At 46.1% G+C, this 24,658-nt stretch overlaps 2 pseudogenes; both read left to right on the top strand.

Annotated features, from left to right (window-relative positions):
• The first annotated feature begins 316 nt into the window (after positions 1-316).
• LOC129472136 (immunoglobulin heavy variable 3-48-like) lies at positions 317-6,651 on the top strand (annotated as a pseudogene).
• Positions 6,652-16,565: 9,914 nt separating this feature from the next.
• LOC129472645 (spermatogenesis-associated protein 31E1-like) lies at positions 16,566-22,595 on the top strand (annotated as a pseudogene).
• Positions 22,596-24,658: the final 2,063 nt, after the last annotated feature.

Raw genomic sequence — 24,658 nt, 5'->3', positions numbered from 1 at the left:
GGGTTTACTTCCACATCTGAAAATTGAAAATATATTGACTCCTACAGAACATAATTTACACACATATTTTAAAATGAAATATGATGATAAAGGCAAAATGTTTATCACAGCACAATTTCATAATAAGACAGCATATTTTCCAAATACCATCATTATCAGCAAACTTCTGCAGGGTAACATCTTCTTATCTGGGTACAGCCTACTTCTCAAGTGTCCCACCCTAGCACTTGCTATATAGTTGGAGATATGAAATTAGGGCCCTCCCTCTACTGATGAAAACCAACCCAACCCTGACCCTGCAGCTCTGAGAGAGGAGCCTTAGCCCTGGGACTCCAAGGCATTTCCACTTGGTGATCAGCACTGAACACAGAGGACTCACCATGGAGTTGGGGCTGAGCTGGGTTTTCCTTTTTGCTGTTTTAGAAAGTGATTCATGGAAAACTAGAGAGACAGTGGTTGTGGATATGAGTGAGAGAAACAGATTTGTGGGGCAGTTTGTGATCACGATGTCTCTTTCTTTGCAGGTGTCCAGGTTGAGGTGCAACTGATCGAGTCTGGGGGAGGCTTGGTACAGCCTGGGGAGTCCCTGAAACTCTCCTGTGAGGCATCTGGATTCACCTTTAGTAGCTCTACCATGGATTGGGTCCACCAGGCTCCAGGGAAGGGGCTGGAGTGGGTTTCAGTTATTAGCAGTGGTAGTACCATACACTACGCAGACTCTGAAGGGCCGATTCACCATCTCCAGAGACAACGCCAAGAACTCACTGTATCTGCAAATGGACAGCCTGGGAGCCGAGGACACGGCTGTGTATTACTGTGTGAGAGGCACAGTGAGGGGAAGTCAGTGTGAGTCTAGACACAAACCTTCCTGCAGGGGTCCCCGAGACCACCAGGGGGCGCGCGGGACACTGTGCACGGGGCTGTCTCTAGGGCAGGTGCAGATGCTGCCAAGGACTGGCTTCCTGTCATGATCTGGGGCTGCCTCATTGTCAGATTTCCCCAGGGAACTTCCCAGGTTTACAATTCTGTACTAACATTTGATATCTCTAAATGCAGACCTTTTTTGTCCTTTTTGTTTCTTTGTTTTTGTAACAGGAGGGCACATCTTCACCTCCACAGAAGCCACAGTGCCACTTTGGGGGCAGATAATCCTTCTGTGGCCAGCTGGATGAAAGTCCTGATAAATCTCAGGGGAACCTGGGGAGTGTTTTCTCAGGGCAGAAACCTCCATGGGAATCTCTGATTAGAACAGGCTTTGAGTTCTGATAGGAACTAAGAGAGAGGCTCACCCAGGGTCGGGGTCATTAAAACCTTATGGTTTTCACCGCTGTCCCCCTCATCTTGTCCAACTGTGCACATCTGACTCAGACTGATTCAGTTGACCCTCTTTCTGCTAATCCATTTTCTTTCTCTGTAGGCTTGATTCTCACAGTTCCCTTTCTTCTTCTCTCTTCCCTGAAAACAGAGGATGTGTTTTCTGTAGTCAAAATCCCAGGACTCAGGTCTGCAGGACCTGGGTAGCTGAGGGGACTTTCTCACTCCCCGTTGCCTGGACTCCTGCTGTCTTCTGTGCATGGAAGCCTTTGGGAAATGAAGCGGACGTTAGTCATGAAGGGAATAATACTAGTTTTTCTCCAGTGGGATATTGATGTAGAGCTGGTCTTGGGCTTCTCACACTGTCAGAGTTTGCACTCTCACCCGTGACTTTGAGGAGAGCTCAGGATGGACACTCCATTGTGCTGTGAGCGCTGGGTTACAGTAATTGTAGGGTCTGGCTAGGCAGCCTATGGTCAATACTGCTGGCCACCGGGAAAGACAGGCTGGGATTCCTGGGAAGACCTGCATCTGCCATCTATCATGGAGCCCCACTGCCTTCTGTTATGCTCTGGTTGAATCAGCCCCACCTCAATTATCTAGAACATTCTTCATTACTTAGGAAAAAATAATGGGAAAACATAATGACGGGCTCTCCTAATACCTGTATTATATCATTGGAGCAACACCAATGTGTGAATAAGTATATGAGACGGTTGTCTAGTCAAGATAACACGTAAAATTGAATGTTGCCATTATTTTATTGTATTTTATATTTGGCGATATAATCATGCTCATATTATAAGTATTTTTGCTACTTTATTTGTGTCAGAGGCTTTGGAACCAGAACAACTACATCTTGCATAGGGGCTAGGAAAAATAAGACAGACCTGCTGGGCTACATTCCCAGTAAGTGAAGGCGTTCTTAGTCACAGGATGACATAGGAGGTCTGCACAAGACCCAGGTCATAAAGACCTTGCTGATAAAGCTCACCAAGATGGTGACAAAAGTGACCTCAGTTCATCCTCACTGCTCATTATATGCTAATTATAATGCATTAACATGGTAAAAGACACTCCACCCAGCGCCATGACAGTTGCAAATGCCATGGCAACATCAGGAAGTTTCCCTATACGGTCTAAAGAGGGGAGGAACCATCAGCTCCAGGAAGTGCCTGGGAAACTCATGAATAATCCATCCCTTGTTTAACATATAATCAAGAAATAACCATAAAATTGGACAACCAGCAGCCCATACTGCTGCTCTGCCTATGGCGTAGACATTCTTAATCTTCTACTTTTCTAATCAACTTGCTTTCCTTTTACTCCATGGATTTGCCCCGAATTGGAACCTCTTTCTGGTAACATTTGTGTTATATTGGTTTTCTAAGCAGAAAACTCCAAGATAGGATGATGGGTCCCTGCATTTTTGTCAGAAGTACATCCATTCCTTTGAGAGAAAATGCACAGGGAGTGGAATGAGGCTGGGAAGCTGAAGGCATATGATGGAAGCCTGTTTCTGAATGAAGGAGAGGGGGAAGGTGGATTGGGTGGAAGGATCCTATATTTCTGTGCTGTGCAAGGAAGCTGCCAAAGATAATTGAGTCTTGTGCAAGTCAGTGCTGCCTGTCAGGGGATCACCACGACTCCCAGAAATGGCTGTGCTTAGGAATCACTGTGGAGTCAGTCCTTTCCTTAGAGTAGACCACAGGACATGGGCCTCAGCACACGCCATGCCACAGACGTCAGAAAGCAGCAGCTGGGAACCTGACCACCTGCATTTTGCTGCCTGTAGTAGGAAGGAGGCAGGTGCATTCTCAGGGTTAACACACTGTTTGTGGATTTTTTATTTCTTATTTTTTTTATTTTTGAGATGGAGTCTTGCTCTGTCGCCCAGGCTGGAGTGCAGTGGCGCGATCTCATCTCAATTCAACCTCTGCCTCCCGAGTTCACGCCATTCTCCTGGTTCAGCCTCCCAAGTAGCTGGGACTACAGGCGCCCGCCACCATGGTGGGCTAATTTTTTTGTATTTTTAGTAGAGTCGGGATTTCACCATGTTAGCCAGGATGGTCTCGATCTCCTGACCTTGTGATCCACCTGCCTCGGCCTCCCAAAGTTCTGGGATTACAGGTGTGAGCCACCGCGCCCAGGCTGTTTGTGGATTTTTATAGAGTACACCCACTTTTACTGTGTTTTATTGGAAAATATATGAACAAGTGTGCACCTTTGTTTCAACTGCATTATTTAATAATTCTGCTTGAAGTCCTGGCACAGAGTTGGGTTTTTCATAGTGATTGTTCAAAAGATCAAGAACGCGCATTTTCCACATTCACTGGTTTTTCTCCATGTGCAGAGACCTTGAGTAGAGCACGTCTCGCACTTTTCCACACTATCTTTGCGTCCCCAGGGAAAGAGCAGAGATTTGTCTGATTGCAGAATCTGGGGTAGGACTCTGCACACCTCAGAGCCTGCAGAGAAGCCCAGCGAGGTTTTATGGAGTCAGAGAGCTACCCGATGTGGGGGAACCTCTAGCTTCCCCACTGTCAGAGATTGCTGGCCAGCTGTAATCGAGTGGTTAAGAATTAGAGCACCTGGGAGCCTATCTCAAGACAGCTCCATTATGTAACTTTCCACCATTAGACTGCAGGTAATAACTCAATCTTGATTTTTCTGACCCTATATTCTTATCTTATTCATTTGCAAGTTTGGTTATAGAAAATGTTATCTTTTAGTTTATGATTAAAACCTCAAAATTTTCTGAACTTATCAGGAATAATACAAAATGTGTCCAGTTTTGGGGAAATATACATGAATGTCTATGCAATTTGCGTGTGTGTGTGTGTGTGTGCGTGTGTGTGTGTGTGTGTGTGGATATGTCAGTCACTTACACCCGGAGGAACGTGATTCCTGAATTATATCATCAAACTACAGTTAGATTTGCTGAAAATTGCCTGCAGTAATGTTTGTGAAGCTGACGCTGTCACCTTGTTCTGAGGAAGCTCAGAGCACAGGCGAGGTCGCACAGAGTAAAATCCAAGGTGCAGCCCCCAGGACAGGCAGAGCTTCTGGCCTGGAGCCTCAGGATCAGATCCCCCAGCCCTCCTTTGTCTGGGCTGCATGGGCAGCAGAGGACTGGCAGGAGATGCTCAGAACCCACCCAAGGCAGATCCCCAGTGAGGAGCAGATGCAGAAAGGAACGAGTCAGGGAGCCTCTGACCACCTTCTAGGGCAGTCTTCTTTTGCTTAACAGCATCCAACCCTCAGGAGACCATTCATGATATTGTTTAGACCATATATATATATAAAACAAAATAACACTATACAATTCTATTGGTAGAATTAATACATATATAACACAATAAACACTATATAGAAAGTGTATATATATATAAAACAAAATTTTATGATACCTTGAAATTTAAGGTTGAATATTTGTATACATTCCAAGATAAATCTTGGTGAACATCATAAAATTAATTCTAATATTTTTTGTGCGAGATGATCACTTTCAAACTAGGTTTAACAACAGAGACCAGATGTATCTTTCCACCAGAAATACTTGTAAAACACAGTGAAATTTTTTAAATTCGATTTTATGATGTGTGACAACAGGTAACAGGACAGTAATTGCTGAGAGAGGGGAAATAAACAGAAGGAGTCCTCTGATGAATGCACACTCAGATACTTCCTTAAGGGAGTTTCCAGGCACAGTGCTGAAGTGAAACCAGGTAGAATTGAAGTTGAGGAAAAGGAGCTGAGACTGACCATGGACTTGTCCTGGCCAGTTTCCGGAGGCTGTGCACTGTGTGTCTTTCTGCCCCCGCACAAAGCCTTTTCGTGTGCAGAGCCAGATTGTAATTCATCTGGTTCTCATGTCCTCACCCAAAAGGAAATATGAAATGCATGTAACATTTGTGTTTGCTTATTACACATGAAAGTCTGCCTGTCATGTAATTATCAATAGGTCCTTCTATAGCCTGCTGAGGGTGTACACTTGGCCAATCCATTTGCATGAATTCATTTCTTGTCTTTCCCTCTCTTGAAGTGCGTGTCACACTCTCTGTGGGAGGCTTTGCTTTCCAACCTGTTAAGATGGCCGTCCGGCAGCTCCAACCCTTTTTCAGAAATAAAATCTCCTTTCTAAATTGATAGATTGGGTGATTCTTCCATTGAAAGCACAAGCTGGTGCGAACAGTTACATGGTAAATCCATAAATGCCTGGAGGACAAGCGGGGAAAGGGTAGGGTAAGAACTTGGGGCCACACACCTCAAACTTTTATGGAATTTCCCTCCAAAAGCTTCTGGGTTCTCAAGATGAGAATTCAAACAGATTCCCTCATGGCTCTGTCATCAGGAGAACTATTTTCTGATAAATATGCCCAGAACTTTCTCCAGACAGACCCTACAAAGAAAAAATGCTTTTCAAGATCTTTATTCTATGTGAGAGGAAGGGGTTCTTTTCCATCCCAGACAGCTTCATCTTAGCCTTCCTGTGTCATGAAAAGGGGTATAATTAATAAACAACTGGGATCAGATTCAAGACAGTAATCTGTGTATGCTGCAGCCAGGAGGTGGAGTAGAGCACGGAGGAAAATCAGCTATATGACTGGAGACTCCTTGTAAAGGGCACAGCCTAGAGAAAGCACAGCAAGAAATCATTGAACATATACTGCTCCCCTGCCCACCACATCACCTGCTCACCACTAGAATTAAGATGGATTAAAGAGAAAAGTTTTGCAAGGCACATGCTCTGTCTAAGGACTAGAACTTAGAGAAACCAAAGGCACTGGGAGAGAACAAGTCAAGTATAGTGAAGTGATTTAAAGCATCTGAAACCAACAGCTTCAGGATCAAGATCACAGCCCCTCCCTCAATGGCCTTAGATTTTCCTGTCATGGGGCATCTGCAGGGTTCTCCGGTGAGAATTGGCAAAGACAATGTGAAGGCACTTTCCAAGTCTCCAATAGTACTGAACTTGCTTTAGCTCTGCTTGGAAAAAACAAAACAACAAAACAACAACAACAAACATAAGCAGGACCAGGGTCAGAGTTGGAAGCACTTTTCATTGGCAAGACACTAGGGAGGAGGGCAAATTTGAAGTTTGTTACTGTGCAAATATTCCACTGTGAGTGTGGGGGCAGGGGCTTTGAGAAACAGGGTCTGTGCATAAAAGTTCTAATCTGATATAATCTTCAACCACAGAATCCTAAAAAAGAGGCTGCCCCAAAGTCCTCATCAGTTCCTGCACTTGCCATGTGTCTGGAGGTATCAGTGCATATGGAGCTCCAGGGAAAGGGCTCCCTGGTGGCTTTAGTGATTCCTTGCTTGCTGTGCTAAAGTATCCCAATAGATTGTGCTGGGTTTTCTAAGGCCTATTCCTATTGTAAGAGGTGGTGTGAGAAGCAATTGCTGTCACTGAGGGAACATTCTGAGCCAGGGCACGGCCACTTCATACTGGGCTTGAGATGCTTGGAGAAAAATGTTCTGTGAGGCAGCTGGGATTACAAGCGTGTGGTGTCACACCCGGCTAATTTTGTATTTTTAGTAGAGTTGGGGTTTCACCATGCTGGCCAGGCTGGTTTCAAACTCCTGACCTCATGTGATCCACCTGCCTCTGCCTCCCAATGTGCTGGGATTACAGGCGTGAGCCATCAGGCCTGGCCTGGAATAGTTAGTATTTGCTATGTAAACCTCCACATGATGCAAATATAGAACAAATGCCCACGTGCAATATATGTCCCATAATCATTCTGTGAACACATGAATAGCACTGAGTATGCACAGGGCTTGATGCCTTCCCGACCCTGGCTCTGGTTTCCTTTAAGGTAACCTTGAGTCAATGAGCCATTAGTTGAGGGTGGTATTCTACAACCGAGTAGGCAGAAAAATAGACCGATCTTCTTTTGAGTTATAAATAAAAACACTTTGAAATAGTAGAAATTCTTTTAAATGAGCCATAATTATATGAAAAAATGATGTGGTAGAACTTCTTTGGTGTCTGTGGCTGTTAAAGACAACATGATTTTTACTAAAAACCCAGATAATTTAAAAAAATCTGTGACGGATGTATATTCTTCGCCATTCACCAAGTTTGTAATCGGACGTCTTCCATAAGCTGCCCTTGAAAAATCACCAGTACAATTTTGTCTTTGTCAAAGTTGATTCCAGTAGCATGCTATTTGCTTATTCATATCTAGAGTCATAAGAAAGTAGCAATTCCCAAAGTGCAGCAGAAGCTCTTCTAATTTCAAACATGAAAATTACTGAAGTATTTGTTTAAACTGGTGTCTTCTATTGTTTTCCTTTTCCATCTTCAAAGAAGACCCGGGGCTGAAGCCAGCAGCCCTGCCTGCACCCTGCCTGCACTCTGCCCTTCCTCATGCCCAAGGCTGACAATGCCTTTGTTTCCCAGAACCTATGTTATGTTGAGGTATTTCTAGGCATATAATACCTTATTCAGAAGCTTTTGAATTCTTTTCTATGAGGTGGTCCTAGGGAAACGGAGGCTTAATCTCGAGAAATGTGGGCATGGGTAATGTAGTCATTATCTGGGGCAGTGCTTCTCAAAGTGAGGTCCTTCCATCAGCAGCATCTACATCATCTGGAAATGGGTCAGACACAGAAACCAAGAACTCTGGGGGAAGGCTGGACTCAGTGGCTGATGTGGGAGCAGCCTCTTCCGTTCTGCAGTAGGAATTACTATCCAGAGCCAGGTACAGGCCCCTGAGGAGGGTGCTGTGGGGCCACAGGCCTGAGGCCCTCCAGTTCCCTCTGCCCAGCTGGGGTCTTGTGGAAGAGGAAAGCCAGTGTCCTGAAATTATTCCTTCCTCACTGCCATCAATACCGGAAATACTCCCAAGGGATTTAGAATAAGCGAAATCAAATTCTGTCATTGCTAAATTTTCTAAGATGAACATGTATAGCTTTTATACACAGAAAAACCATATTAAAACACAAACACACGGGCAGGCGTGGTGGCTGATGCCTGTAATCCCAGTACTTTGGGAGGCCGAGGCGGGTGGATCACGAGGTCAAGAGATCGAGACAATCCTGGCTCGGTAAGACCCCGTCTCTACTAAAAAATATTTTAAAAATTAGCCGGGCGTGGTGGCGGGCGCCTGTAGTCCCAGCTACTCGAGAGGCAGGAGAATGGCATGAACCCAGGAGGCAGAGCTTGCAGTGAGCCGAGATCGCGCCACTGCACTCCAGCCTGGGCAACAGAGCGAGACTCTGTCTCAAAAAAAAAAAAAAAAAACCAGAAAAAATCACAAACACACGTACAACCTCCCTGGGTCTTGAGAAAGCTTGTCACTGGGGAGGTTAATGGAAATTGCACACTTTTCTCTGTCAGCTAGTTAAAAGTCTTTAAAAACCCTGTCTCAATTTAACCTTGGGAAATGGAACTTTATAGATGGTTCAGGAATGTGAAGATTCACACATCACAAAATATTTAAATGTATTTGACGTGTGATAAACATGTAAATATGATAGTATTGTGACTTTGCTTATGAGTTATATATTTCTAATCGTTTTAATGGTTATCACGATTTTTAAAAAAGATCTTTAATGTAGTAGTTATTATTTGGGGTTACTGTGTAAGAAAGCTATTTAGCCACCAGAGGGCGATGTGACACAGCACAAAGTAGGTCTCTGTTGGGCTGAAACCTTTACTTTCCAAAATGGGAAATCACCAGCCTGGCCAACATGGTGAAACCTAAAAGATAATACCAAACTAAAAAAAATACATAAATTAGCCGGGCGCGGTGGCGGGCGCCTGTAATCCCAGCTACTCAGGAGGCTGAGGCAAGAGAATCGCTTGAACTGGGGAGGCGAAGGTTGCAGTGAGCAGAGATTGCGCCACTGCACTCCAGCCTGGGCGTCAGAGCAAGACTCCGTCTCAAAACAAACCAAAACAAAACCAAAACAAAACAAAATAAAACACAACAAAATGAGAACTCAAAATGGAATTCTAACTGGTCACTTTTATACATGTCCATGTTAAAGTTCTAGAGCTTTTGATAAATATAAAAACAATAATTGTAAGTTATTCCAGTAGGAGTTATTCATTATTTTCTTTATTAATGCTTAATGTTTTTCAATTCATATTTCAGGTATATGTATTCTATATTAAATTTTCATAAAATGGAGAATGGCGTGCTATCTAAAATGTAAAAAACACATATACATGTATATATACACAGATATCTAGATTTTGCTGTTGTAATAATAGAAGAAAACAATGACCTCTGTGCCATTAAAAAAGTGTTTGATTTTCCCACATTTGTTTCTCTTTTCCTTAGGGACTCAGAGTTGCAATGAAGTGGTTTTTGAAGGTTCTGTCTTGTAATATTGTTCTGCTGTTATAGAAACTCAAAAAGACTTTGTAACAATAGACTTTATTAGAATTAACTTACCTGTATTTTTACTTTATTTTTGCGGAAGACCAGAGTTTCATTATTATTCAAATCAGACTTCTTGAGCATTTGTTTTGTTTTGCTTTAAGATGGAGCCTCGCGCTGTCTCCTGGGCTGGAGTGCAATGGTGTGACCTCAGCTCACTGCAACTTCTGCCTCCAGGGTTCAAGCGATTCTCCTGCCTCAGCCTCCCAAGTATCTGGGATTACACGTGCCCACCACCACGCCTGGCTATTTTTTTGTATTTTTAGTAGAGACAGTGTTTCATTATGTTGGCCAGGCTGCTCTCCAAATCCTCACCTCATGATCCGCCCACCTCAGCCTCCCAAAGTGCTGGAATTACAGGCGTAAGCCACCACTCTCAGCCTAAGTTTTTAAAGACAATTTGACTGGTATGGGCTAGGGAAGTGGGGAGTGCTGATTGATTAAGTTGGAGATGGAATCATAGGGGGTCAAAGTAAGGTTTTCTTGCTGTCTTCTGTTCCTGGGTAGGATCTCAGAACTAATTGAGCCAGATTACCAGTCTAGGTGGTGTCAGCTGATCCATCGAGTGCAGGGTCTGCAAATTCCTTCCTGAGGTTATTTCGGCCTATGCCCAGGAATGAGCAAGGACAGCTTAAAGGTTAGAAGCAAGATGGAGTCAGTTAGGTCTGATCTCTTTCACTGTCATAATTTTCTCAGTTATAATTTTTGCAAAGCCTGTTTCAATCCCTCCCTTAGGGTTTCATGCACCTTATTCTTAAGGTGTGGGCTATGAAGATGGGAAAAGGCTGTCGATCACTCTGGATTCTTCCTGCAGACAGTGGGCATAGTGGGGTAGGTGTTGACCCCAAGGTGAGAGGAGCGGAACTGCTTTGCAGCTGTCTGAGCTGTTTGCATGTACTCATGCAGGCCAGGCTGAGGTTCCAAGGCTTTCATGACAAAGGCATTCATATTCTCCTCTACAGTTTTAGTACAACATTTAAGCAAACAGTGTACAATAGGGTAAGTAATGAGTTCTAGAACAAGGAGTGCAATTCCCAGTTTTAAAAGTAAAGATTTAAAAGCATTAGTTTGAGCACTTGTGGCCTCCCAAAATTTAGGATTCAGTCTAAATGGCAGAAAAAAAGATCCTCAAAAACAACTAACAACAGGTGTATTATAGTTTTTGAAACAATTTTTTCTGTCTTCAGTTCTTATTTTTATTAAAAACAAATCCTGATAGGACTGATTTTGTTTGTGAAATAAACTGTAGTTTTATTATACTTGGCATGATTATGTGCATACAGCATAGCAAGAATAATTATTTTTCACATAGGCCTTTTAAGTTGGCTTTGATGGAACCCTGTATAAAGAGTCTTAGATAAGACTTTTTTTTAAAGCCCATCCCAGCCATGGGTTTGTACCCTCAAATGCCTATGAGTTGGGTGCATCCTCTCTTCTTGAGATCCTAAGATGACTTAAGATTCCTGGGCCTGTTGGAAAGTGACATTCTTTATTTACCATATGTTAGGAACCCTGTACAGGGACTGCGTAGACAAGGTATGAGGCCAGTTTACCCTAGGGGTTTTTATTGGCTCTGTAAATCAAGTTTGATTCCTTAAACAAAAGCATGCCATCCCAGTCAAAACTTTAGTAAAATAAACATTTTCTCCAATTGTGTCCTGTTGCAAAAGAAAACATTCTTATTGCACTTATGCAAATAATTATGTTGCCATAAATTAAGAATACTTGCAAATATCTTCCAGATTCTTGAGAAATCAGGTAGAAACAAACATGCTCCAAATTTTGTTCACAGGAGTACATTTTACTCAGTTGTTAAAAGCTGTAATCAAAAGAAAAGTTTTCTTGGCTCTCTGAAAAACGAAAAGGAGCAGCCACATTTTAAGCAAAAAAAAAAAAAAAAAGGGAAAAGATTGCTTCAGTTTTCTATTAGTTCATTCCATTCAGTAAACTCTTGTTCTGCTTAATATTCATGAACAAGTCAGCTCTCCACGACAGTCCTGAACGTTTTTTCCTTTATTCTAATGTTGTAATCTCCAAAGCTGTCAGAAACTTGCATTCAAGAGCACCCATTAAAGTTTCATAGCTGATTATAAAACAAGAAAATTTTTAAGCTCTGTGGCACACAATAATTTAACATATCAATTATAATTATTACTGATAACTATGCTAAGGCATATCAAAATTATAGGAATCTTATACAGTTTTGAAACACATGCTAATAATGTATTTATATGAATATAAACCAAAGAAAGTTAAACATCATTTAATATTTGGCCATGTTTTCTGCATGATTTTAATACATTAAATAAGCAGACTATATCTTTTTGGACTGTAGGGGACCTATTTTTGTTTAACTTCAAATTTGATCTTGGCGGGTTTGTCAAATATGGTTTAAAACACTGGATATCACAAAATAGAATGCCAGGTCACCATAAGTCAGTTATTTAGCCAAAATGATAACTCACAAAGTTTTAAAAAGGAAAAAACCTTTGGTTTGATAGAAAAGAGACTCAGCTTCTCAAACTACAAGACCCAGTGAAGACAGCATGAGGCCAGTTGAATTGGTCTCTTCTCTCTCCCCTCCCTTAAAAGGCAAACAAAATTTTTTCATTGCCTCTCAATATTGCATAAGAATCTTTTTCAAAAGAGAAAACCAAATTTCATGTTTGCATTATTGCACCTTTAATGCTAAAGCTAGTTTTTATTAAAATTTTATAAATCTATCCAGTTTTAATTAGTTTGATCATAAGTTAATGTTCTTATAAACCTTTTATAACCCTTTACAATTTAGTTGTTGTTGTTACAGAGCAGAACCATGTTTTAAGAAAACTCTGTTAAGCTTTTATTCCAATGTTCAACTTATGGAAACATTGACTAATACCCCTTTAACTTTAGCCAATATGTTTACACACAGAATGTCTTTTACAATTTTTTTTTTTTTTTTTTTTGAGACGGAGTCTCGCTCTGTCGCCCAGGCTGGAGTGCAGTGGTGCAATCTCGGCTCACTGCAAGCTCCGCCTCCTGGGTTCACGCCATTCTCCTGCCTCAGCCTCTCCGAGTAGCTGGGACTACAGGAGCCCGCCACCACGCCCGGCTAATTTTTTTTTGTATTTTTTTTAGTAGAGATGGGGTTTCACCGTGGTCTCGATCTCCTGACCTCGTGATCCACCCGCCTCAGGCTCCCAAAGTGTACAATTAATTTTTTATAAAGCTTTCATAATTTGCTTAAACCTTTAGATTTTTCCTATCTCACTTAAAACAATAACCCTTTAAACTTGGGCAAGAAATCCATATTCCCAGGTCTTCTTATAATCTTTTATCAAAAGTACATTCTACTTTTCTTACATGCCTTGCATGTGGAACTGTTTCTTCAGTTGCCTCAATACATGTTACACTGTTAACTGTGTGCAACTTCTATTTTTGATGAAAAACCTGGTTAGTAGGACATTTTAATTATGTACCAAGTGTGGAGCTTAGGACAGAAAAAGGACAGAAGTGCAGATCAAGTCTGACTTTTTCCAGCATAGCTATGGGATGTGGCTAACTTCACATATGCCCAGCACTTACCTAGCAGTAAAGCAGGTAAGTATATAGTCAAGAGTCACAGTGGCATTTGTGAAGCATTTAGGCAGCCTAATAACCTTTAAATTGTATGTTTCTTGCATAAATTCCCTTTCATTAATCCTTTCATGGCTTAGACCACCTATTAAATACTTGGAAAATGGTCACTTCAACAACCAGTCATTTCACTTTAGGACAAAAATTTACCATACAAGATCCTTTCTTATACAAAATCTCTTTTCTTTTTAACCTTCTTTGCACAGCTGTGGGGCTAATTTCACATGTCACCAGGACTTATCTAGAAAGTAATGACTCCAAGCTAGGTAAATTGAACAATTTTCAAAAGCTAAAGAAGCAGTTTATGATCTTAAAGCATTTAGAAAACCTAACATCAGACCCAATTTAGACCAAATGTCTAAATTTTGAAGACATTTTATTTTAACAATATTTTTTTTTTGAGACAAAGTCTCACTCTCACCCAGGCTGAAGTGCAGTGGCGCAATCTCAGCTCACTGCAAGCTCTGCCTTTGGGGTTCACATCATTCTCCTGCCTCAGCCTCCTGAGTAGCTGGGACTACAGGTGCTCATCACCACGCCCGGCTAATTTTTTTGTATTTTTAGTAGAGACGGGGTTTCATCGTGTTAGCCAGGATGGTCTTGATCTCCTGACCTCATGATCTGCCCACCTCAGCCTCCCAAAGTGCTGGGATTACAGGCGTGAGCCACTGTGCCCAGCCTATTTTATCAATCATTTTTAAATCTGTCTTTATTACCAAAAGATTACTGAAGTTAGGCGAACTAAGGGGCATTAGTTTCAATTTTACTGACAAAATATTTGATTTAAGTGCTTACTTTTCTTTAAACCAATTAATTAGAGCTTTTATGTAAACATCACACACAAAACATATATAAATACATAGACAGACAGAAGATCCAGTAGTTGTAAGATTTTTCATTTGCCAGTTCTGAAGTTTCCTAGTGGGATTACTAGATTCGGGCTGGAGCCCTTTGAGAAATAGGGCTGGGAAAGCATGCAGTTTCTAGGGCCTAATAAGCAGGCACAGCTGGAAGGCAAAAACAGATACCACAAATTAAGGGTGCCATTTTATATGGGATCCTGGATTCCCCCCAAAAAGAGGGAAATACTACAGAAGAAGCTAGTGCAGTGCTTCTACCCTGCATTTTGATGCAAGACAATCGTGGTGATTCCTCAAAGATTTAGAATGGGAAATATCATTTGACCCAGCAATCCCATTACTGGGTATATACCCAAAGGAATATAAATTATTCTGTTATAAAGATGAATGCACTTATATATTCATTGCAGCACTACTCACAGTAGCAAAGACATGGAATCAACCCAAATGCCCATCAATGATAGACTGGATAAAGAAAATGTGGTGCATAGACCACATGGAATACTATGCAGCCATAAAAATGAATGAGATTATGTCCTTTGCAGCGACATGAATGAAGCTGGAAGCCATTATCCTCAGCAAACTAACACAGGAACAGAAAACCAAACACCACACGTTCTCACTTATAAGTGGGAGCTGACCAAAGGGAACACATGCAAACAGGTAGGAGAACAACACACTCGGGCCTGTCAGAAGCAGGAGAGAGCATCAGTAAAAACAGCTAATGCATACCGGGCTTAATACCTATGTGATGGGTTGATAGGTTCAGCAAACCACCATGGCACACATTTACCTATGTAACAAACCTGCACATCCTGCACGTGTACCCCAGAAGTTAAAATAAAATAATAAAAAAATAAAAAATACACAAAAGATGTGAACAGAGATTTCTCAAAAGAAGACATATGAATGGCAAACAGGTATATGAAAAGGTGCTCAACATCACTGATATCAGAGAAAGGCAATCAAAACTATAAGGAGATCTCATCTCACCCCAGTTAAAATGGCTTTCATCCAAATGACAGACAATGGCAAATACTGGTGAGGATGTAAAGGGAACCCTTATACACTGCTGGTGGAAATGTAAGTCAGTACAACTTCTATTGAGAACAGTTAGGAGGTTCCTGAAAAACTAAAACTAGAGCTACCATACAATCCAGCAATCCCACTGCTGGGTACACACCCAGAAGAAAGGAAATCAGTGTATTGAAGGGATACCTGCACTCCCATGTTCCTTCTAGCACTGTTCACAATAGCCAAGATTTAGAAGCAACCTGGTTAGTGTCCATCAACAGATGAAAGGATAAAGAAAAGGTGGTACATATACACAGTGGAGTGCTCTTCAGCCATAAAAAAAGCAATGAGAGCCTATCATTTGCAATAGCATGGATGGAACTGGAGGTCATTAAGTGAAATCAGGCAAAGAAAGACAAACAAACATCACATGTTCTCTCTTATTTGTGAGAGCTAAAAATTAAACAGTCAAACTCATGGAGGTACAGAGTAGAAGGATGGTTACTAGAGGCTGGGGAGGCACAGGGGGAGAGAGATGGGGATGGTTAATGGATAAAGAAGGTAATTAGAAAGAATGAATAAAACTGGGTATTTGTAGTATTTGACAGCAATAGAATGCCTATAGTCAATAATAATTTAATTGTACATTTAAAAAATAAATAGTATAATTGGATGGTTTGTAACACAAAGGAAAAAGGCTTGAGGTCATGGACACCCCATTTACCATGCTGTGATTATTACACACTGCATGCCTGTATGAAAGTATCTCATGTGCCCCATTAACATATACACCTACTGTGTGCCCACAAAAATAAATATTAAACTTTTAAAAAATTGTAAAAATTGTAATCAAAATTCACAATGATCAATAAGTACAAAAAATGTAAGTTCTATGTCTGAGTTGATGCAGGGCAAGAACATATTAAGGGGGAAAGTTAGAACTGCAAACAAATGAGATCCTAAGAGCAAGAAACTGGAGAAATAACAGAAACTCCAGGGAGAAGTCTAGATCTTAAAATTGCAGGAGATTGAGGGACTGGCACAGAGATCACCACAAAACCAGGTAACATCTGTGTTCCAGGGAACAGAATAGAAAATGGACCTGGGGCTGTCTCTGACAGAGTGAGCAACTGGAGTGGGAAGAAAAGATCTGGGGGACCAAGGAGGGTGGAGAGACCTGGGACTGGGACCTGAGGGCGGGGCTGTGCTTCAGCCTCCTCTTCCCACTGCCCCTCCCCTGCCCCCAGGAGCCCTTGGTGAGGAGGAGACCCCAGCTCTATGATGCAGGCCTGGACTCCAGTCCCTAGTCCCAAAAGCAATGCCCAGGGCTCAGTTGCTTGAAGGCGACATTGCACTTCAGATGGAAAAAATGCTCTTTCCTCTGAAAAGCCCTAATGCCACATGGGCTCCACTCCCTGGATTGTGGATTTCATCGTCACTTGAGTGTGGAGCCAGGGGTTCCTCTTCCTACTGGTCCCCTACCTCCTCAGTGACCCACCCTCACCCCTGCATGGGAGGAAGAGGAGCAGCAGGAAGGTAAGGAACCCTCAGCCCAGCCCCACAGAGAAAGAATCTCTCTTCTTTTTCTCCCCTCATTTCCACTTTTCCTAAGCAACGAGAGACTCTCCTGTGATGGAAAAATCTCATCATCCCTCTAGGAAGGGCAGAGCAGGGACGGGTGGGAGTGGGCAGAGGACTCCATCCTCAGCTCCCAGACCATCTGTGACATGCGCAGGAGGCATCAGGGCATAAACCAACACTGGACTCAGTGGTGAGGACAAGATCAGGAGAGGGGTGAGGTCTCTATGGGAGGACAGGCCCCAGCCCTGGCTCATGAGCCCCTTTCCGAGGCAGGTGTCTGGGGGCCCAGCCTCCTCTGTGTGGGGTGATCTGGGAGCTGTGCTGAACCCCGGAGAGCCTCCCACTAGAGCCTGGATTCATGTCTGGCCTCCTCTGAAGCAGAATCCTACTGGCAGCTCAGAGGGGCCTGTAGGCCTGAGCCTGGGTGTGCCTTCAGCAGAGGTGCAGGGACTGGGGCTGTCCAGGGTGGAGTCACACAGAAAACTGCTGCTTGCATTTCCCTAAAAAGGAAAACAGAAAATATTTCATCAATGGTAAACATGAGTAAGGCCGGGCACGGTGGCTCACGCTTGTAATCCCAGCACTTTGGGAGGCCGAGGCGGGTGGATCACGAGGTCAGGAGATCGAGACCACGGTGAAACCCCGTCTCTACTAAAAATACAAAAAAATTAGCCGGGCGTGGTGGCGGGCGCCTGTAGTCCCAGCTACTCGGAGAGGCTGAGGCAGGAGAATGGCATGAACCCAGGAGGCGGAGCTTGCAGTGAGCCGAGATTGCACCACTGCACTCCAGCCTGGGCGACAGAGCAAGACTCCGTCTCAAAAAAAAAAAAAAAAAAAAAAAAAAAAAAAAAAAAAAAAAAAAACATGAGTAAAAGAAATGCACACACAGCTCCCTGAGCTAGAGGCAGAAAGCTGCGTCCTTCATGAGCACTGCGTGTGTGCAGCTGGTCTGGGGAGGGGAGACTGAGAACTGGTCCCAGCCCCTCATGCTTGCTTGTCTCTCAGCATCAAAGGAAGAGATAGGGGAGGCCCAGGAGCAGGAAGAAGATCCTAGCTCTGAATTGTGAGGCCCTACTAATCCCTGAGACTCCCCAGAGCTGATTGAGCATCGTCTGTCCCTGAGGAAGTCATTTGCAGAGGCCTCAGAGGGAAGCTCCTGGGAGGGAAATCAGAACCCAGGGCCTCCTCAGATTCCCTGTGGGAATGAAGCCGTGGGCCCAGGAACTGGTATTGCCCATAAGGGGGTGGTGTGGGGAAGGGACCAAGGCCTGCCAGGATCTGGGGGGAGGTCAGGGAGGCCCCAGGTCCATGTGGACAGCTGTTCTCCTCGGCCATGGCTGACTCTTCTTAGAGACCACCCCATCCACTGTCCCCACAAGATGGTTGTGACACCCATGAGGGGTTGTACATGGAAACACTTTTTGCAAATGACAAAGTTCTGCAGTGCACACCTTGCTGTCACCATTGGGGCCATGAGGCCTTGGACACAGATGCATGGGCTTCAGGGTCTAGTTCCCCATGGTGTCCCCTAAAGAGACATCCACTCAGCCTCCCATGAGGTTCACTGGCGCCGCCCTCCCCGCCATAACTCTGTCTCCTTACTTCCAACTTGCAGAATCCTCCTGAGGGAGCTGCAGGAGACCCAGGACCTGACCTGCCTTCTGGAAAGATGAGGAGATTCCCCTTCTCTCCCTGTGCTCCTTTCTACCAGGGTCTCTGAGGCAGCCTTAGGGCCTGGTGGTGACCTGGGAGGGGGAGGTCCTGGGAAGAGGCGGGAGTGGACTGAAGCCCTGGGGCAGGCATAGACAGAGCTTTGTGAAGCCAGCAGTGGGGGAGGTGGAGGAGCCGTGGGCACCAGGTGCCCAGCCCTCCCGACCTCCCAACCCCACTTGCGTCTGGCTGTAGCTTGTGCCTTGTGCAGCCACCTGAGAAAGCTCACTGGGGAGGGCGGCTCCCATCTGCCCTTAGGTGGAGCCCCCCCGGGTGATGTGTACAAACCAGCGCCTGCTAAGGCCCACCAGCCGCATAGGAAATGCATGCAAGATCCATCTCCTGCCAGCTTGTCCCCAAGGGCTCCCCCAGTTCCTCTGGTCTCCAACCTGTCACCAGGCACAATGACCTTCTCAGAACTTTTTGAACCACACTCAACCCTGAGTGCCTCCAGGCCTCCAGAGGCCTTGCTTCCCCAAAACGCCCTGCACCCCGGCCACATGTGCTTTTCCTCCTTCACCACAGCCCCATGCTCCCGTGGCCTCCTCTCCACCTCCACCTGACCCCAGCCTGGCTGGATTTCAGTGTGGCTCCACAACACACCCTGTCCCCCAGAGCTCCCCTCTACACAACCAGGGGCCACCTTCTCCAACCAGAGTGATCTCTGGCCTAGGGTGCTCCAGCGGTCCCATCCGGGACCTCTCCCGCTGGAGGGAGGCTGCCACCACCTGGGGCCTCTCCACCTGCTCACATGGCAAATCCCAGCAACAGCGTCTTCCCAACCACCCTCCAGAGGCTTCCTTCTGGGGAGACCCCACACCAAGGCAGATGGAGGCAGGTGGCTGCACGTTCATCCATCCCAACGTGCAGAAGCTGCTGGAGACTCTCATCGCCAAGAGAGCAGTGATGAAGACGTGGCAGGAGAAAGAGTCGGGGGGGCAGGCTACCCACAGATGACATCACTGGGGAAGGAGTGGGACATCACGACTCTCAATTCCTTCTGGAACGTGACAACCCAACCACAGCAGCTGCCCCATCCTCAGCAAGTCTCTGACGCCACGGCCGTGTGGGACCACTTAGAGCAGAAATGCAGCCATCTCTTCTGGGATCTCCCCTCTTTCAATAGCGAGTCCCTGGTGGCCACAGCCTGGGTTTCTAGGAACCCTTCCTCACAGAATGAGCACTCTGTACCATTGGATAAAGCCTCTACTGCTCTTCCAGGTGAAACTGAGGTGGAGACATCCTCACAGCTTTCCCAGGCACGGCCCCAGCCCCACCACGTGGCCCAGCCCCAACCTTTCACTCCAACCTGGCTCCAGTCCCAGCCCCTGCCTCTGGCTGGGATCCAGACACAGTGGGGCAAATCTCAACCCCTGTCCCAAGCCTACCGTGCTCTTCTCCACCCCAGATTAGGGTCTGTGGGGTATCTTGCCCTACATCCCAGGAGAGAGCACAGTCTCTCATCCCCACTGGAAAGGAGTATCTTGAGTGGCCCTTGCAGGAGTGACCAAAGTGGAAGAGGGTTTTGCCCTCTCCTCAAAAAGTCTCAGGCCATCCTGAGACAGCCCACTGCCCACCTTCCCCAGGAGAGGCCAGCCTCCCAGAACCCTAAGTCAGCCCCATCCTTCCCAGGATTGCCACCAGCCCTGAGCTCTCAGAGCACTGGTGGCAAGGAAGGAGCGCCATCCACTAGGAGCAGTCCCGTGGCCTCCCAGCAGATTCCAGGCATCTGGAGACCTGCTGCAGCCTGAGGGGGAATTCCCAGGGAGGACCCAGAGTCAAGCAGAAGACATGCAGGGGGTCCTCTTGCCCTCCCAGGATTCTGAATTTGTAGGAAAGGGCACGAAGGTTGTGCAGAAGGCAGAGCTCAGGAGCTCTGGAAGGTTCTCTGGGAAGGCGTGCTTAGGGTCCAAACTAGAGCCAGAACCAGGATCAAGGCTCAGGAAGGACTTCAGTGAAGGTTCTAGAGAAAGACAAGGAGGAAGCAGAAGGTGATTTCAAGAGGCCCTGGAAGTATCAATCAGTAAGTTCTGCACCCAGTGACCCAGACAAGAAGCATCCGGAAAACAAGCCGCAGGTGTATCTGGACAGGAAGGTGGGGGAGATCAAGGAGGGCTGGATCCCTGTGTCTGTGCATCGCTCCTGGTTCATGAGTCTGACACCCACAGGAAACTAGGAAAGGTGACATCCTGGAGGGGTGGGAAAACCCACGTGAACACCTCCCAGGAGCTTTCCTTCCTCCATCCCTGCACCCAGCAGATGCTGGAAGCACATCTTTTCAAGTTCCATGTGAGGCACAGGTGGGGTCCAGACCTTCAGTCCTTGGAGCCCATAAATGTCCAGTCAGGTGAGGCTCAGCCTCCACCCCTCCCACATTCCACCATTCTCCCCTGGGCCTCCTGGGAATCTCTGGCTGAATCTGCAGCCAAGGTTGCCATTTTATTGGGAAAACCTCCCCAGAATGGTCCAGGAGACAATAGAACAACAAGCAAGTCAGTCCCCATCATGAGTGGCCCTGTCCCTGCCCCACCACCTGAGCAGGAGGAAGTCCAGAGGGTCCCAAGAGGGTCCCAGTCAGCTGACACCCATGAGCAATCAGAGGCCTCTCTGACTGGACAGGAGGACAGGGCATCTTCTCAGCCCCCCATGTGCCACCTTGTAGGCAGAACCTGGCAGGACGGGACTGTCCTGGGGTCCAGGAAACCCAGACTCGACGGGAGTGTGGGTTCAGAAATGGCTGGGAATGAGGCATGGCTTGAGACCGAGAGCATGTCCCCAGGAGACCCCTGTCGTAGCAGAGCCCTACAAGATCTCAGCATAACGTCCCAGTGGGCAAGGACCAAAGATGCCCTGGAGGCACTGGAGGCCGAGGAGGAGAAACCCCCTGATCAGAAAGTCACCTTGGGAGCCAGTGTGAGGGCAAGATCAGGAAGTGTTCAGGTGGATCTGAGGAGCACAGGGGCTCTGGGGACCACTAATTACCCCTCAGTGTCTACAATCTGTGTTGCTCAGGATCCAGGGCAGCTGTGCCTGAAAGCGCAGGTGGTCGGTGAGATTGCGCTCATAGTGCAGGTGGACTCAGAGGAGCAGCTGCCAGGCCATGTTTCCAGCATCCTCCTCCAGGAGGGCGCCACAGGCCTGTGCCTTCCAGGCCACCACATGGACATGCTCCCAGCCACATACAGGCCACCCACTTAGGCCCCTCTGTTCACCACCCAGAGTGTGTTCAGTAGGAGGAACATGACAGCTTCCCGGGGGCCATGTGCCCTCCTGTGGAAGGGAGGGGACAGACTGGGGCAGCAAGAGCCTGGGAGCCCAAAAGTGAAGGCCCCACGGAAGAGTCAGAAGACGCTGGGCTCTTTGGACAAGGGCGAGGCCCGCAGGAGGCCCAGACCAGGGGAGCAGGGACACAGGTCCAAGGGACCGAGGACCTCCGAAGCCAGTGGGAGAAACCACCCTGCCCATACCAGGGAAACAGGAGACAAACAAGACAGGAAACACAATCAGCCTCAGCCAGAGAAGGGACAGGCACCACCAGAAAGCAACTTCCAGAGAAAGATCAGTCACCGTCCACAGGGTCTACCCCCCAGGAAAAGAGGCTCAGGGCAGGAAGACGTCCTGCAGAAAGACAAGCCTGGGGCAGATGCTGTCCAGAGCCGGGGGTCTGGCCCAGCAAGGTTGTTTATGCACAGCATGGCTGATGAAGCCCAGACCATCATCAGAGTTATGGGGCAAATCCTGGTGGACAAACTGGGGCTTCAGCAGGGACATGGTCCCTCAGAGGTCAATCACCACAAAGGTGACCTCCATGCCCAGGAGAATGTGCCTTCCTGCCGCCACAGGAGTCACTACTACCAGGAACATAGCAGAGAGATGAGAGCCCTGGTCTGCAGCCCCAAAGCCACCCCCCAAGTTCCACAAATGTCCTGTCAAAAACAAGGGCATCAGAGACAGAGACAGCAGTTGGGCCCCCACCTCCCAGGGAGCTTGTGTCCCCAGCTGGTCCCCACCACCACAGGCCCTGAGTGGCAAGCACCTTGGGCAGCCCCATCCACAGCTGCAGGAACTGAGGTCTACACAGAGGTGTCTTGCCTCCTGAACCAGACCAGGCTTCCCACACCTCTCCTGGGGGAGACAGGGTGTTCTATTCAAATAACACTGGACACCTACACAACAAACCTGTCCTGCGTGGGTGATAACAGTCCCCATGTGTTCCTGACTTCCACGGAGAAGGTCCCAATATACCTGCTTTCCCTGCAGAGGTGGTGGCTTCTGTGTGTGCCATGCTAGGGCACAGGAAAGGGCTCAGTGTCAGCTCCTCCTGAGTGCAGCTTCCAGAATGGCAGGCCCTAGAGGAGGTTGGCAGGGACCTGGAGGACCCCCTTTTCTCCCTGTCCCCACACTGTGTCTGGTTTCCAAACTGGATCATGACCCAGAGCCTTCAGGATATGTAAGGGCAGCAAACGCTATGGAGACCCCACCTGGGCTCTGGCTCACTGCATTCCCTGTTCTACAGTGACTTCTGTGCTGCTGTAGGGCTGGGTCTGCAGGGGCCTCACGGACTGGGGGGTGGTAGGCTCCCCTCAGGCTGGAAGAGTGACGGATCCCAGCAGCCTCCCTGCCCCACAGTAGCCTGAGAATGTGGGGGGTGTCCTGGCTAACATGGTGAAACCCCGTCTCTACTAAAAATACAAAAACGTTAGCTGGGCGTGGTGGTGGGTGCCTGTAGTCCCAGCTACTCGGGAGGCTGAGCAGGAGAATGGCGTGAACCCGGGAGGCAGGGCTTGCAGTGAGCCGAGATCGCGCCACTGCACTCCAGCCTGGGCGACAGAGCGAGACTCCGTCTCAAAAAAAAAAAAAAGAAATACTAGAATGCCACCTTCTTTTGCAATATGGGAGAGAGAAGATTTATCTCCCTTCTTGGCCCCACTGACACCATCAGGCAAGGGAATCAGAGCACTGCTGATTCCTTCCCTTCTGTGGAAGTGAAGTGGATCATCAGCTCCACACTTGACTCCACTGAACTACGGTGTTTGCGGGGTGGGGGATTCCATTGATATTTGGCTACACTCAGGTGGGTATTCCTTGCTAGGCCATTATTTTCCAGGTTCTTTGGCTAAGACAGCTGGGGTTTTATTAGGTTTTGTTTTGTTGGGTGTGGTTCTGGTTGGAGGCTTCTGCAGCACTCTCTCCAGGGCAGATGAGAAGAACAGGAGACCCAAGGAACATACCACTGTGTCATTCCCCAGGGAGTCTGTCTTCCTTATTATACTTTTCCAACACTTCCCATGCTCATTTGTTGTTTTATGTGCAGACTTTCATTTAGAACACAAAGGATGTGATAGTAATGAGGCTTCTCCAACTGGGCTGAAAACAGACGTGTTTTTGTCTTAAAATCATAAGAGTATTTTTAAAAATACTTGAATAGGTTAGAGAGAATCCTGGGGAGAATTAACACACGATTGGGAAAAAAAACATTCTCAACTCTACAAGAAAAAGTCATGTCATAACAGTAAAAACTCTAGCTCACATTATCTGCAACTTACTTATTTGTTCTAGCCAGATGTCAAAATTATCATTTGCCCCTGTGATAAACAAAATTACCAACCAAAGTGGAGTGTTTCTACGCAGCTTGTTTGGTCTTTAGAGTATCCAATCAAAATACCATTTTCCAAAGTGTCTTTGATCAGTTTCTTTTTCCTCCTGGAATCCTCTGACTTCCTGGTGGATTTTTTTTTTATTTTGCAAAAAATAAGAACGAAGTTTTGTAGTGTAGCATTTGGTAGGTTTTAAGAAACCCACAGAGACATGTGTCCACCCTCCAGCACTACACAGAACAGCTGCATCACCCTAAAATTCTCTGTGTGATGCCTTTGTCATCAACCCTTCCCTTTCTCCCAATTGTGGGCAAACTGATCTATTTTCTCTACCTATAATTTTGCCTTCTGTAGAATGTTATATGAATGAAATCACACAATATGTAGACATTTGGGGCTGACTTCTTTCACATAGCAAAATACATCTAAGTTCATCCATACTGTTGTGTAAGTGAATAGTCTGTTCCTATGTATTGCTGAATAGCAGTTGATGGTATTGATGCAATAGTCTATCTGTTCACCTGTTGTAAGATGTGTTGGTTAGGCCAGGTGCGGTGGCTCATGC

The sequence above is a fragment of the Symphalangus syndactylus genome, chromosome 22, assembly GCF_028878055.3.
Source record: "Symphalangus syndactylus isolate Jambi chromosome 22, NHGRI_mSymSyn1-v2.1_pri, whole genome shotgun sequence".
Lineage (NCBI taxonomy): Eukaryota > Metazoa > Chordata > Mammalia > Primates > Hylobatidae > Symphalangus > Symphalangus syndactylus.
Note: the sequence above shows the minus strand (reverse complement) of the source record. Positions and strands in the feature narration are given on the sequence as shown.